The sequence below is a fragment of the Peromyscus maniculatus genome, chromosome 15, assembly GCF_049852395.1.
Source record: "Peromyscus maniculatus bairdii isolate BWxNUB_F1_BW_parent chromosome 15, HU_Pman_BW_mat_3.1, whole genome shotgun sequence".
NCBI lineage: Eukaryota > Metazoa > Chordata > Mammalia > Rodentia > Cricetidae > Peromyscus > Peromyscus maniculatus.
The window spans coordinates 55,081,357-55,097,975 of record NC_134866.1 but is presented as its reverse complement, the minus strand read 5'-3'; the positions used below and the strand labels follow the sequence as shown (position 1 = coordinate 55,097,975).

The 16,619-nt window shown below is 38.2% G+C and overlaps 1 long non-coding RNA gene across 1 annotated transcript; it reads left to right on the top strand.

Annotated features, from left to right (window-relative positions):
• Positions 1–539: 539 nt before the first annotated feature.
• Positions 540–10,976, top strand: LOC121822869 (uncharacterized). The gene is made up of 3 exons (XR_013044774.1): positions 540–785; positions 4,392–4,611; positions 10,319–10,976. It is a non-coding gene; the product is annotated as an uncharacterized LOC121822869 (long non-coding RNA).
• The last annotated feature ends 5,643 nt before the right edge of the window (positions 10,977–16,619 follow it).

The following is a 16,619-nucleotide window of genomic DNA, read 5'->3' as shown; positions in this document are numbered from 1 at the left end:
GTCCTGGTTTTAGCAATCTAAGTTTCAGTGACCTAAAAGCCTTGATGAACTTCCAAAAATAGGGTGTAGATTTAAGGTCCTATGGTGACCTACTTCTTCATTATACTTCCTAAAACAGTTTATGAGATTATTTATGTATTAAACATGTTTCAGGAACTGGAGGTATGCCTGGCAGTTAAGCATGTGTACAGCTCTCAGTCTTGCTGAGGACCTGATTGGGTCCCTAGCACTCATGTCAGGCAGTTCACAAGCTCCAGGGGGCTCTGACACCTTTGGTCTCTTGGGCAATGGAACTCACATAACTGAAAATATAAAATAAATCTTTAAAAAGGGATACAAATATTATTTCACTTTATCTCCTCTCTTTTATTCTTGGAAAGTATATCTGTGTTGTTATGCATGGGTTAGACAAATCAGGAGACATTTCAAATAAACAAACAAAATGAATCTAAGAGGTTATAAGTGTTTGCATGTGTCACCGTGGAGACCAGAGAATGGATTGTCACCATGGAGATCTGAATAAACACTCTGATGATTAACTCCATGTGGCATCAGATATGGAGGTGATTGCTGAAGGAAGAGATACAAATTGAATTGAAATTATACAACCAGACATGATTTATGTGAGAACAGTCTGGGATTTTTTTAAGGCAAGCTTTCATGTGAAATATATCTGTGCTACTATTGCTCTACTAACAAGCAAGAATAAACCTTTAGGCAAATTTCAAGGTTTAGAGGATTAGTTATTGTGATTCATCAGCTGTTAAAATATTATCGGATTAGAGGTAATTTCTGTCCACCTTTCCACTTCTTTTTTCACACTGATTGCTAGTATAACAAGTTCTGTACAGTTATGCTGTGATAACATGCTATCTAGTCTCTGTTAAGTGACTAGATAGCATGGAGGCCATAATAAGCCTGCTATAAGTATCATGTCTTGAGAGAAGCGTCCCATTGCAGAGGATTTGATTAATGCTGAGGCCCATAACTTTTCAAATTGCTGGCAAGTAGTGATGCATGAATGTTTAGGTGTAGAAGAGACATCTTATCAATTGCCTCCTTCCCAGAACACCAGGCTCAGAAAATATCGTGAAAGAGGGCAGGAAAGATGTAAGAGCCATAGGATGGAAAAGAGTATTATGAAATGCTGTCCTTTGGATAGGATGGGACTGTCACTACAACTCTGGTTACCTACACTTGATCAAGCCAGCTAAAAAATTCTGAGCATGGCACAGGGAGGGATTCCCAAGACCCCACCACTACTTGAGAGCTATTGGAAATTGATGGCTATTGAGAAAGGGAGAGTCAATTTTCTTGGAAGGTGGATACTTGGGGTTGCCCAAGCCCAGTAGATGACCCCTTCAGCCACAGGCATGTGGTTAGTTGAATTCAGTGGGATATAAAAATGTAGAAGACATGACTTTAGGGGACAGATGTGCTGGAATGACTGGGAGAGATGGGAAAGAGGGAATAATGGAGTACATGATCAAGATATATTGTATATATGTATGAGATTTTCAGAATAAATGAAAAATATAAAGTAGAGTGTAGTGGGTAGCTATTCCAGCTTTCATCTGGAAATTCCAACCCCCATTGAGGGTTCAGCAACTGTCATGCCTACAAGGCGGGGTGAAGGGAGGCACTGGGAAACCCGAGATCTGGATGGGCCTGCGCGCTTTCTCAGTTCCTTGACCCTAGACAGTGGAAGTTGACCGAGCAGAGCTCCAGAGAACACCACTGGACTTCGATACACCTTCCCCAGACCCTACAACCTACCTTTCCCTTTTTTGTAAGTTACCCACTAAATAAATCTTCCTTTTAACTACGTGAAGTGGCCAGAATAATTTCACCAATAGTAGAGTGGTGGCTTTAAAAGTCTTTACTTCTGCATTTGTACACACACACACACACACACACACACACACACACACACACACATGCTTTGAAGCATAGTTTTAAAAAAGAAATATGAAAATTCTCTCCATTCTATCAAATAGAAACTGAGATGTAGAAATTAAATACTTTGTACAAGATTGCCCAGAAAATGGAGATGCTAGTAGTCAAATCAGTCTCATCAAGTTCTATACTCTAATAAGATGAAATTCTTTTTAAAGTGCTTCAATTCAAATCAAGGAAATAGATGCACTAATGAAAAATAACACCTAATGATAACTAGTGAAAAATAATAGGGCAATATTGTGTCTTTATAGCACCTACACACATCTGTGCTAGTATTTAATTATAGGTTAAACCTAAATACTCATTTGCCTCTTCCTACTCACCACATATACATCTTTAGGTATTCCAAGATGCAGAGGTCAGATTTCACACCAAATAGCTAAAAAGGGAAAGGGGGATATTTAAAAGTCTCACTTAGGATACCTAAATGAGTATCAGGGACAGTCATGCTTGGAAAATACAGATTCCCACATTATACCATTTTTGTACTTCAGTGCACACATAACTCTTGATAGGCATTTGAGTACAATTTACCCTAATATATACATTTAAGCTATCCATGTGAATTGATTCAAAAGTTAGATCCAGTTGGAATGATGTTGGCTCCTCTTTCTAAATTCAGTTTCTTTTCAGAACACAGGTGGACAGCACCCAATGACCAAGTTTTGCCAAAGAACATAAATATTTCAGTGAGATTATTAGGATCCCAGGATACATTATGTTAGATCCACAAACCTTTTATCAGAAAGTATATGGTGATAGTGAAACTTGTTTGAACCTCAGGCACCAGAATTTATTGTAAACTTAAAGAATAACTGTCTCAGTGATGTTGGTTACATTCATCCATTAAAAGGAGCACTCAAGGGAAGCCCCATACCCAGTAGCAAATGGCTAACACATGATGAACTAAATTTTGGAGATGTTTTGTCTAATAATTTTTTTTACCTTTCTTGTATTTTGTTTATATATTAAGGTCTTTGAATTTGTGTTTTTTAATGGTGTGTATGTGTGTGTGTTTCTTATATTTTTTTCTTTGTTGTTTGTTTTTCTTTTTTCTTTTCTCTGTCTGTTTGCTTTGCTTTATTTGTTTGTCTGTTTATTGGCCTGTTTGTTTTCTCAAGAAAGAGAGAAAGAATATGTGGAATTGGTTGGATGGTGAGGTACGTAGGATCTGGGAGAAAACAAGAGAGGGGAAACTGTGATTAGAATATACTATCTGAAAAACTTATTTTCAATTAATAAAACAAAATCTTGTGGAAGATACCTTTGCAAATTGTTAATAACTAGGTAATAGCAAGTATTTGGATAGAAACAAGGGTAAGTTGTTATGGATATTGACATAGATATTAGAAAATATAATTGTATTTCCTGAGCTGAGCACATGTACTGTTATTTGTGGTCTCCTTTCTAGTCTACCACATTTAATTGTGTAGATCCCCTGAACATACACAAATTCCCCTGCTGGGCTTATTTAAGTCATATCAGAAGCAAATAATTTGTTTTAGTTCGTTGGATGGTGTTGATTATATAAATACATAATTTCATTTCTCTCTGTGATTGAAAATTTACAGAAAAATATGAACACATTTCTATCTAGGAGGCATATAAGATTTTGTGGTGTGCTTTTCAATGTACACTATACCTAGTTTCATTAGATAGTTTCATTTCTTGTTTTTGTCTTTTTAAAAAAACTATGTTAAATGTATATGTGTTATATGAATCATTTCTTGATTAAATGTTGTTTTGGAGGAAGAATAGGGTCATGGTTAGCTTCAGTTAACTTGGTACACCTGGGGAAAAGAACCCCAGCTGAAGAATCACTTCGTCCAAATGGCTTATGGGCATATCTATGAAGGCGTTTTTTTGGTTGCCAATCGATGAGGGCCCAGTCCACTGTGGGTAATACCTCCCCTGGGAAGGTGGTTCTGGGTCATGTAAGGAAGGTAGCTGAGCAAGCCAAAGGAAGCAGGTAGTAAGCAGAGTTCCTTCACAGTCTTTGTTTCAGTTGCTGCCTCCAAGTCCCAGCCTTGAGCTCTTGCCCTGTCTTCTCCTGATGATGGACTATAAATGTAAGATGAAATAACCCTTTCCACCAAAGGATGATTTTGGCCAGTGTTTTATCACAGCAACAGAGAACCCAAAGTAAAATAAGTGGCATACCCACTTGGCTACTTCTTTGCTGACACTGTAATCAATCTCATGTCCTCCAGTCTTCTAAGTCTCCATATTTGCAGGTTCCATACTTAGTCCTCAAAACCAGCCTCACTTTTTCCTGAACTTAAGCTGTGATATGTTTTTTTTTTTAATTTGATCTATCTGCATTTATCTTTCAGAGATTACTCACAGTTTCTAGTCAATAAGAGTCTCCCATCCTGTTGTCTATCACTGTGTTTTATTTAGTTTCCCTTAAATTCCCATCTGCTATTTTCTAGAGGTCAGAGGAAAGAATCAGGAATGTCCCAAGTCTGCAATCCCCATCTTCCTTCCTGTGATGATAATCATCATTGTCAACATGACTGCATTTGGAATCACCTAGGAGACACACCTCTATGGGTGCATTTGAGATGTTTAACTGAGGAGAAAAGACTCTGAAGGTCAGTGGAACTTTCCTAAAGACTGAGGTCCTGGACTTAATAGAATAGAGAAAACAAGGTGAGCATACATCTCTTTTTGTTTTCTGACTGTGGCTGCAATATCACCAGCTGTCTCAAACTCCTGTCTTCATGACTTCCTCACGATGATGGACTGTCCCCTGAGACTCTGAGCCAAAATGAAACCCTTAGGTCACTTTTGTCAGGTATTTTGACACAGCAAAGGAAACAGCAGCTAACACATTGTTTCAGCTCGGTTGTGTTTCCCTACAGCCTTCTGCACATGCTCAGTCAGATATCCCATAGCAGCCACAACGTGTGATGTCCAAAAGGAATTCTTTACCACAATCAAATACTGTTCTTTGTGTATATTCTCTGCTTAGCAGAAGGAAAACCTGCTACATCCTGACAGCCCCATTTCTCTTCTAATTAAATATTCAAGCTTTAGTCATTGTATAACTTAAATCATCCTTTAATCATATCTTTAATCATCCTTTGTCTCCTTTTATTGTTATCAGAAAATGCCACCAACTATGTCTAGGTGCTGTTAATGACAAAAACTAATATTTTATCTTAACTTTCATTTAAAAAGTATTCACTCTAACAAATACTCCAATGTTTATACTTTGCCAAAAATTCTTCTGAATGTCTTTGAGATTCTACTCTACTAGAACATCTGCAAGACTCAGTTTAGTTTATCTTGGAACATGCTCAAGGCTTCCAGGCTGAGATAAGCTGAACATAGCTACTCAAGACCATTGCTGTAACATGGTGTGGTAAGCCCCAGTATCATGACCAATAAATGAGGCTGTGTTAAAATAGATGTCAGGAAGAAAATTTCATAGCAGACCATGGGAAATCATAGAGAATGTAGAGTAGCTTCTGAGGACCATGGGAATCATAGAGAATGTAGAGTAGCTTCTGCGGACCATGGAAATCATAGAGAATGTAGAGTAGCTTCTGCGGACCATGGGAATCATAGAGAATGTAGAGTAGCTTCTGTGGACCATGGGAATCATAGAGAATGTAGAGTAGCTTCTGCGGACCATGGGCATCATAGAGAATGTAGGGTAGCTTCTGCGGACCATGGGAATCATAGAGAATGTAGGGTAGCTTCTGCGGACCATGGGAATCATAGAGAATGTAGAGTAGCTTCTGCGGACCATGGGAATCATAGAGAATGTAGAGTAGCTTCTGCGAACCATGGGAATCATAGAGAATGTAGAGTAGCTTCTGCGGACCATGGGAATCATAGAGAATGTAGAGTAGCTTCTGCCGTGGGTCTGCTATGCTTCCTAAGTTCAGAACCAAACAGGAACTCCATAAATGTTGATCGAACAGCTGTCAGAAATATCAGTTTGATCACATCACTCTGTTGTTTAAAATCCTACAATGGGTCACTAGTGCCAGAGGCTTGAGTACACATTTCTTAAAAGGACACACAGTCCTCTCTCTCACGCTGGTCCCAAACTGCCCTTCTCTCCGTGTCTTACCAAGCCCCCAGGCATGCTTCTCGTGCTCCAGCTACACTAAACTATTTCTCATCCTCCTAAATAACGTTCTCTATAATTTCCAGAGGCCTTCTATGAAATCATCTAGTTAACTTTACAACTTTGTTTTGTTTTGTTTGTTTTCTGAGCCAGTACCTTACTCTGTCACCCAGGATGTCCTGGAATTCATCATGTGGCCCAGTGTAATGACTATTCTTGGTTGTCAGCTTGGCTGTTTCTAGAATTAACTGAAACCTAAGTGGCTAGATATATGTGTGAGGAACTTATTTTCTTAATTAAATCATTTGAAGTAAAAAACCCACTTTTAATCAGGATATTTTAAGATAGGGAGACACCTTTTTAATCCAGATATTTTGAGCTGGGAGAATCCAACTTTAATCTGAATCACACCTTCTGCTGGCAGCACATAGAAAGGATGCAGAAGGAAGCTCTGGCATTACAACCTGCTTCTTCAGGATTCCAGCATTTACTGAAGAGCAACTTCGATGTCCAGCCTCACAGGCTGAACAGCTACTGGATTCTTGGAACTTCTATTGGTATATTGCAATTTTTGGTGTACCACAGTCTGTAAGCCATTCTAATAAACATATATTCATTCTATGTGTGTATGCACATATATATTCTATATATTCTGTTCCTCTAGGGAACCCTGACTAACACACCCAGGTAGGGTGGTCTTGAACCAATAGTGATTCTCCTGCCTCAGCTTCCTAAGTGCTGGTATTACAGGTGTGAGCCACCAAATCCGACTAAATTACCTACTTTTAATAAAGTCTTATTATCCATGGTGCTGCATCTCAGCACACCATATCCTAATTATGTCACTTTGACACTGAGCACCGTGACCTAAACAGATTAGAAGCTCTCAGAAGCAAGGACCCACTGACATATTGTCTTCTTGTCTCAGGCCAGACTTTTTGTCCTTGAAACAATTCTTAGAACTCAGAATTCTTCTTCAAATTCGATCCTATCTTTCTCAAAAGAAAGCTATAGAGCCCAGGAAGATGAATTATTCCTTCTTATTTCTTGTTTTGAGGACTGTTTACCCAGAGGAATCATGCCAGAGGGAGAAATATTATGCAGAGACATCAAGAAGAATCTAAAGAGACAGGCCTTTCTAGGTTTCCTGCCTACCTAGCCCCTATAAAGTATATTATCATTAGATCACACCATTCCATCACATCATATTTAAACATACTTGTCTACTCTTGGTTAAATCTAAGCATAAAAATAACTTTCCTTGTGTATTTAGTTTTTATTTCTGAAGTGCTCACATCACAGAAAACTTTGATAAAGCAAATTTGTCATACTTTTCTCTTGTTAGTCTGTCTTTTGCTTTAAGGAAGATCATGATCTTCATGGTAGATGAGGAAAGCTTTTGTGGCCAGCCAGTGACACTAAAAGATTACATAGCCCCACATGTCACACATTTCCCATAGACTTCTTATTCTGGTAATACAGTCACGTAGATCCATTTGTCATGTTATCTTGCAATGATTTGTTACCTATGTCTTTCTTCTTCCCCACTTAATACCCCAAGGAACAGGGGTTATAATTCACTGAACTTTCCATTCTTACCACCTTCATATGACATGTCTCTACGTCTAGAAAACAACAGGTGATAGGTAATGTTGGATAGTAAATATAAATGAAAGTATAAATTTGTGTAGCTCTTCATGGTATTGTGTAGGAAAACCAGAGAAGGAACAAACCTCAGGATATTTAAAACTGCCACAGAAAACAGGATTCAAAGCCTTATTGTCAAAGCAAATTAGGAATTTTCTTTTCAAATGAGTCTTTTAAATAAATACACTTGTTTTATTGGCTGGCCACCCACTCTCCACTTGTGTTACTCTTTAAATGTAAAAAGTTATTTGTCCTCAGAATGTTCTCTCTCTATTTATAGTGGAATGGTACACCAGTACACCACCTACTGATTACCTCCTACATAATCTATATGTAAGACAGTATTAATTTCTTGAAGTCAAATCTTTTTATACAGTTTTTAAATAGCTCTAGATTGTTGTTAGAAAAGACTATTTTAGCCTGTCCCAAGTCCATATATTATCAAAACAGATGCTTCCCAGTGAAAAACAGCCATTATCTTCTGTAAAGGGACTTAAAGAAAATGTAGCCTGTGTTTCCCCCTTAAGCTGTGACAAATCATTGACTTGCTTGTGCACCCATAGCAATATGGGACAAGATGATGTATGGAAGACTTGCGTTTTCTTCTTACTAAGATTAATACATGCCCCTCCCTGCTATCAAAACAACTGCTAAGATATTCGCCATGCCAAAAATACCTTCAAGTGTGTGGATAAAATGAGAAGTTACAGGTACTGAGCAGGTAAACCAAGGCCTCAGCATTTGTTTCTGAGGCACAAGTTCAGGAAAGCAGTGACACCAAAGTGCAAAGAAGAGAAGGGAACCACAGAGGTTAGGAAAAGCAGAGCTGGGCCAGTTCAAGTAGGGAAGGGGCTTTGGTACTTTCATGAAGCTGGATGGAGATAGAGCTTCGAGTCTTACCTTAGGGTTACTGTTGCTGTGATGAAACACTATGACTAGAAGCAATTTGGAGAGAAAAGGGTTTTTTTTAGTGTACACTACCTCATTACTGTTTATCATCAAAGGAAGTCAGGACATAAATTCAAACAGGGCAGGACACTGGAGGCAAGAGGTAATGTAGAGTCATGGAGGATTGCTGCTTAATGGCTTGCTCCTCAGTCTACTTTCTTATGGAAACCAAGAACACCAGCCCAGGGATGGCACCACCCACAATGGACTGAACCTTCCCCCATCAATAGCTAATTAAGAAAATACCCTATAGGGTTGCCTACAGCCTGATCTTATGGAGGCTTTTCTTAATTGATGGTCCCTCCTTTCAGATGACTTTAGCTTGTGTCAAGGTGACATGAAACCATCCACTATGTGTCTAGCATGGAGTGGAGATCAATGCCATGATGGTTCACAGCACTCTGAGCCATACATATGCTTTGCAAGAATGGCCGGAGCTGGATACAGGCTCTGAAGCACCTCCAAACCTAGGGGTGGTTCTTATGCTGAGGATACGTATTTCCCAGAAAGAATGACCAATGTGAGCCCAAAACGAAAGGGATAGTCTCCTATTTCTGGGCATCCTAATGAAGACAACATATAATGTAACCCTAAAATGGTAAAAGTCACTTCCCAAAATGAACTCAAGGATGTGTTTTATACCATCATAGGCAGATAGAAGCTTGTGAAGAATCTTATATTTCCAACATCATAGGGTTTCTTTTTTGATTATTCATTTACTTAATGTGGGTTGTTTCTTCATATTTGTTATGCTTTAAAGAAAGAGTAGAGCTGAAGACAGAGAGCTTAAGCCTTCTGGGAAGAGACCTTATATGGTATTCTCATGTAGTTTTGCTATTTCCAAGGCTCAAGGATAGAAGTAAGAACAAGATTCATCACTAATGGAATATTCGCCTTAGTTCCTCATATGTTTTCTTTGATTCGTCTTGTGTTCTGTTTTAACACGTTGAGCTAAAACTATTTGGCTGCCTTTCAGGATAGAAACAAATTAAGGACAGATGCTCAGTCTGTTCTGTTACATGGGCCACAGGTATAATAGTTAATCCAAGAGATCATCATCCTTTGTCAGTTCATCAAGAATGCTAAGTCATTGACCAGGTTTTTTTTTTTTTTTTGGTTCCTTTTTTAAAATGAATTATTCTGAAAAAAGGCAGAAGAGAGTTCTCTCTTGTCAGTGTTGTGTATATGAGGAGGAATATTGCCTGTTGGTACTCACCAGGATCTTTTTCCTCTGTATCTGAGGCTGGTTGCAGATTTATAGGCTGAAACTAAGTCTCTAGGGGAAACCCAAGGTGTTGCATCCAGGGATATTGATAATTTAGTAGATAATGTTCTTTTTCTGAATGTCTAATAAAACCAGTGGATTATGAAGAAACATCATTCTGCTGAGTCATAAACACAAGTTCCTGGCCTATTACAGTTAAAAATTCATGAAGCATTTTCCAAAAAGCTATTGAAAATCCAACTTGGTTATATTCTTTCTCTGTGCATATTTAAATATTATCTGTATGACTAAAGACTCTGAGAGAACTTCTTGTTTGTCAATATATGCTGCTTCTGATAATCAGATATAAAGGACCTCGTTATGTGGTCATTGAATTAAGCTTAAAAATATAAGTATTGTGGATAAACAAACAATAAATACACTATAAATAACAGCTAGCTTTATGATGCTTTCTACAGAGGCTGACAATTTGAAAACTGACACACCAAGATTTTCTTTCAAACATGGATAAACGTAATTGCCAGCGGGAGGCTGGAAACTATTGTCAGCTGCTGCTTCTACTGTCTGATGTTAATTCTTTTTAACATGAAGAGCATCAAACCAGGACAAATAGGAATAAAGACAGAGTAATAATTGATTGCCCAAATAATGAAAAATTCTCTATGTCCCACAGCTAGCCCACATGCTGTAGATTTTTGAAACTTGCATCTGTAACCTTATAAGTGACTTTCACTTTCGCTTGCAACCATGGTATCCTCAGAGATGTCATTGTTTTTCTTTTTACAAACTTGCCAGAATTGGAACATTTCCTTCTGTGCTGGTCATGCTGTTGGAAGAAAGGCATGGATCTTCAAGAACTCCTTTTTTTTTTCAAGATTCTAATGTCCTGTAGGAAAGAAAAATGCCTTCTCTTACTTTTCTAGGTTATTTGCCTAGTCTAAGAATTAGATTACTATAAAACAGAGTATAGAAAAAAACATTTTTAATTATATAGATATGCATGGAACAGACAAATACATGAGACTTGGGAAGCAACCAGGTGATGGACACACAGAATCACAACAGGAAGGAAAAGGAATTTCAGATTTGGAGATATGAGAACTAACTACAAAAATGGGGAGGAAATTCATGAATAAAGGTTTTTTTCCATTGATCCCAGGTTGCTTAGTACCTTGATCTTGACTTAGAAAGTCTACTTGTGGAGTCCTTCCATGACTATGACCACAGCATCCTTGAACCCAAGATCATGGGAAACTCAGTTAATCCTGCTGGTTTCTTTGATATGTGGTTCTGACCTCTCGCTCTGAAATGGAGGAATGTAAACATCTATATCCTCTGGAAAACTGCAACAGTCATTGTCACAACATAGCATCGCTAACAAAGATGCTGCCCCTCTGAAACCTCTGAAAGGGATATTCTTTTTCTGAAGCCCTAGCTCCACCCTGAAAATCACCCCAAGCCCTCCCGAGAACTATTAACAATGGTCAGGAAGTATGACTCTGTTCTTACTTTATGTCTGACCTCTGTGCCCTTGACTAGTACCAGGAATATATTAGTCATATCCAGGGAGATGTAGAATTTTGTCTAAAGTATTAAAAAAAAGTACAAAATCCTTCTAGAGATGAGTCCCCCCAAACACAAACATAGGTGAGGTGGTTCCTGAGAGAAAGAATAGTAACCCCTTGATAGAAAAATAAGCAATGGGTCCATAAAAGATAATAATAATTGGTACTCACTTTATTTCTCCACCCTTTTTTAAAAAAGAATATTTCAGTTTAACTCTCATGAGCAAAACACAAATACTGAGAAAGATTCTAATTTCTTGTACATTTTTAGAATGGAAAACTGAAATTCAGTAAGGCTAAATAACTCATTGAAGTCTCACCACTGGGAAATGGCTGAGCTGGTCAGAATCCAGGCATCTGTCTTCAAAGCTCAGAATTGTTCAGTCTCACTCATCACAAAGCATTTTGAAGCACACTGATGGAGGCAGGTGTCACCCTGGGCTTAAGGGGCCAAGGAAGCTAAAGAGTGGAATCCAATTAATTAGTGAAGCTTCCTGCCCACCTGTGGTTCTGTCAACAGTCACTTCTGAGCAAACACTGATCCCCAGACCCAGGCTTTTCCCTTGAGAGCAGAGGAAGGCCTTTCGAGTATGATCCTGTGAACAATATCTTTGCAGGATAGGAGCACCAGGCAGAAGAATATTAGAAATGTTCCAAGTGTCTCTCAAGACACAGGAGACAAGAATAAATGCTTTCCCCAAGAAGTTGATCTCTCTTGCTTGGTCTTATTAATACACAGAGATATGGCCTTCTTAGTCAACAGAAAAATGCCCCTATTACTACATCAAATGTGTACTCCACTCCAAATTTGAATAAAATGTTCATTTAAAAGATATTTCCCACTACATTCAAGAATGATAGCATGTAAATCATTAGCTTCTAACATCTGTAAACTTAATCCCACATGACTATTTCTAGTTTCAATGGGTAAGAGAAGGCTCTAGTCCAGCTACGGCCATTGTCATCAATAATATCTTATTCTGTCAGTTCTCAACTCTGAGTTTTCTGTATAACTGTTTCCAACTCTGGGTCTTCTTGGAAGAAGCAGGTGTTAAGGACCAAGCCAAGAATCTGTAGTGGGACAACTGCATCTGTTTGGTGAGTGCAGCTCATCCTGACAGTAAGATCCTCTCATCTTTGTCTCCTGTATTTGCTAACATTCTACTTGACAGGTTTAAAGGGATAAGATAGAGCTGTCTGGATTTAGCAGAAAACTCTTGCTTCTTTATTATTCCTATGTTCTCAAGTGAATCATATTTCTTTTTGAACTGAATGTTCACAGCCTATCAAACAATCTATGTTAATTTTATAAAACTGATGGTATCCTCTCTATTTCTCTTGGGTCTGCCTACACAAGACAGAGAAAAGCAAACTAGTGAATACGTTCTAATTTGAAAAGTACTACGTGGACAGAGAGATCTGTGGACAAAATAGGCACGGGAGGTGGGAAGGAGGGAGCAACCTGGTATAATCATGGAAGACTTCTCAGAGCAGAAGACTTAAAAGTGGAGATCAGTGGATGAGAAGGATAAAAAGTCAAGCAAGAAAGAGAAGAAAATGGAATTCTGGGAGGGGTTTCGGGATGTGAGAGGTCCTTGCAAAGGTAGGGAGGACTAATCAGGAAACACTGATTTAGAAGAGGAGATACTAGAAGCCCACATTTGAGGTATATGTGAAACACTGAAGTGTAGATGTCACGTAGGCTAAAGATACACAAGATACAAAGAGTAAGGTCTTGATACAAGAGAAAGAGTAAGGAAAATAGTCAGGAACCAGGAGGAAACCAGGAAACGTTTAAGAAAACACAGGGGTGTCTCTGACCAGGAAAGGGGGACAGAGAAGAAAGAAGCATACAATCTCAAGCTATCAGAGTAGACGAAAGATTATGTATAGTAATCCCTCCATTTAAATTCAGGGAACTTTGAGGAAAAGGAAGTGGAAAGATTACAAGAGCTAGAGGGGATGGAAGACACCAAGGAAACAAGGCCTTCAAGACACAACAGGATTCACACACATGTAAACTCACAGAGACATGCACAGGCACAGGGCCTGCACAGGTCTAAGCCAGAAGAGGTCTCAGCACTGAGAGGGGAAGTGGACACAAACCCCTAGCCCTAAACCAGAAGCTATCTTCAACTAATAGACACTAGCAAAGGCAAAATTAGCTTTCTCCAATGAAATCTAACTGGATTTATGAACCACACTTAAGGGCAGGCCCCATACCCAGCAACACATTGCCAACACAAAAAACAAACTCAGTGGTAGTTTTGGTAGTTTTTTTTTTTTTTGTTGTTGTTGTTGATTTGTTTTTTCTCACAGTGCTTTGTCTGAGCTATTTTTCCCCCTTACTAATATTTTGGTTATATATTATGTTTTCTGATTTTGCTTTTATGGGTTTTCTGTGGGGGGGAATGTGTGTGTCTTGATGTCTGTATGTGTTTCTTGTGCTTTTTTCTTTGTTTTTTTTTTCTATTTGTTTTGTCTTATTGTTTGTTTCTTTTCATTTTATCTTATTATTATTTTGTTTAGTTACCCATTTTATTCAAGAGAGAGACAGAGAAAGACACAGAGACAGACAGAGAGAAAAAGGGTGTGTATTTAAGCTGGTGAAGAGTTGGGAATGATCTGGGTGGAGTTGGGGGAGGGGAAACTATAATAAGAATATAATGTATAAAATGATTTTCAATTTAAAAAATGGATTCTATATAGTCAGCTAGAGAAAGGAAGAATAGAGGAATATCTTCTCAGAGAAGACAGATAAGAGAGAAATACTGGCAAAAATGTGCAATTATAAGCATGACTGTTTCTGCCCTTCCTATATCAAGACTCTGTTAAATGATGGACAAATAATAAAATAAATGAAGACATAAACTCACAGGAGCAAATTTCCCAGGAAAGGAGTCACTATCTGTAGTTTGGTATCAGTGCTTTTTGGAGGGTGGTAAGCAAACAGAAGTGACAGTGCATTACAGAGGAAATCACAGCTCAGGGAAAGTGCAAGGAGGGAACACACAAGGTCTCTAGGCTCCAAGAGACCTCAGGCTGATCCAGGAACTGCCCAGAATATGCCAGGTGGTCAAGATTGAAAGGACACGTGGTTGTCATGGTGAGTAATTTATTAAAAGGATGCACACAACTGGTGGTGTTCTATCTGCCTTACTCTTACCTTCTGAATTTCTAGTATGCACAAAAATATCTCCTCCCATAGCAGTTAGAGAACTATATCCCCACCTCTAGCCCCTCCCTCTCCTCTAGCGATTTCCAAGGTTCAATAATGACTACTTTTCTAACAAGCACATTAGTATAAAATGTTAATTAACAAGACTGACATCACAACTATTTTCAGAATGATGACATAAATATGTCTTTGTCATTGCTTTGATGTATGCAATGATGATGCATAAGCAATGGTGGAAAACTGCTGACACTTTAGCATGAGTCAGTGGAGCATTAAAAAAAAAAAAAAAAAGCCCACAGTGACACTTCTCACTTTAAAATGTCATTGCAGACAGCAAACTTGGTTAGCTTTATTGATCATGACCCCTGAGTATATTATACGTCCAAACAACAGTGGGATGCTAGAAAAATGGTTCAGTATTAAAAGCACTTACTGCTCTTACAATGGACCCTCTTTCAGTTCCTAGTACCCACATGGTGACTTATAACCATGTGTAACTCCAGTTCCAGAGGATTTGATTCCCTTTCCTAGTTCCAAGGGCACCAGGCATGAATGTGGGCCATTTGTACACATGCAGGTAAAACATACTTACACACAAAGTAAAAATAAATAAATCTTTAGAACAACAACAACAATCAACATAAGAGAGAGGGAGGGAGAGAGAGAGAGAGAGAGAGAGAGAGAGAGAGAGAGAGAGAGAGAGAGAGAGAGAGAGAGAGAGAGAAGAGAGATCTTCCTGTCAGCTTATCAGCTACATATGAATCTACTGATATTTTAATTATTTTCTGTGGCCCCATGGCCCTGCAGTCAGCATCCCACCAGCCACTCAGATCCTGACCTAGAGAGACTTTTGGTCCTGTGGCCATGGCATGTAGGTTTAAACTAAGTTTCTATTGTTCTATTTACCAACAAAGACTCAGAAGTCAGATGTGGGTATGAAAACCTGCTGGATCAGAGAGGCCAAGAAGCAAACCACTGACATATTTTGGCCAGAGACCCAACAAGAGATGCATCTCTTCACTTAACCCAAAGCAAAAAGAAGAGCCAAACTCCAAGTCCCACCCTATCCTTTCTGTGTGTCTTCTCTATCCCCATTACTGATTTCTCTATGCCTAATTCCCATCAACTAGTTGCTGGCTCCACCCACTTATTAAAGGTTAACTTTATTAACGCAGTCTCAGAGTATCACAGTGCAATCAAATATCCTGTAACAAGATAGATGATAGATAGATAGGTAGAAAGGTAGATAGATAGATAGATAGATAGACAGACAGACAGACAGATAGATGATAGATTAACAAGAAGTGTCCATAATCTTTTGTTTACTCAAATAGATGATCATTCTTAGACATAAGTATTGGGTAATTGCTTCAATTCTAGCTGAATTAGATGCTTTTGTTATGGAAAGCCATTTAGACAAACCATGGTTACTTAAACTTGGAGTTCTGACAGACATTTTGCTAAAATGATTGAAATGTACTTATTAATCCATAAAAACAATTGACAATATCTATTGCCAACTCTAAAATACAGACATTCAAGCAGAAATTAAGAGTTTGAAATTTATTTTCACCACTATGAGCCAAACAGATTCTCACTCCTTAAATGATTTGATGAGACTGGTGATGACATCAACAAATGTTATCTCTTGATATTATAAAACTAATTGTAACAATACTCTGAAGAGCTATATAGTAAAATGAAACATGATTTTCTAAATACTTAATATATTAGATTATAAAGTCACATAAGCAAAAACGATTGATTTATGGTGGGAAATAGAGTAATAGTCATTTATGCAACAAAGTATGAAATGATTATGACATCATGCCATATGCTATATAGCAATTAATAGTGTTAACTTTGTGTACTCAGTGAGACAAATGTGAAAAGTGGAAAGTAGAAATAGTAGCAGACATATATCATAGAGTAAAGGAACTAATTCTCTCATCTTCTAGAAAACCCAGAGACATTACCTAGAGTTTGTTGGATTAAAGTACAAAATTGTTGGCACAT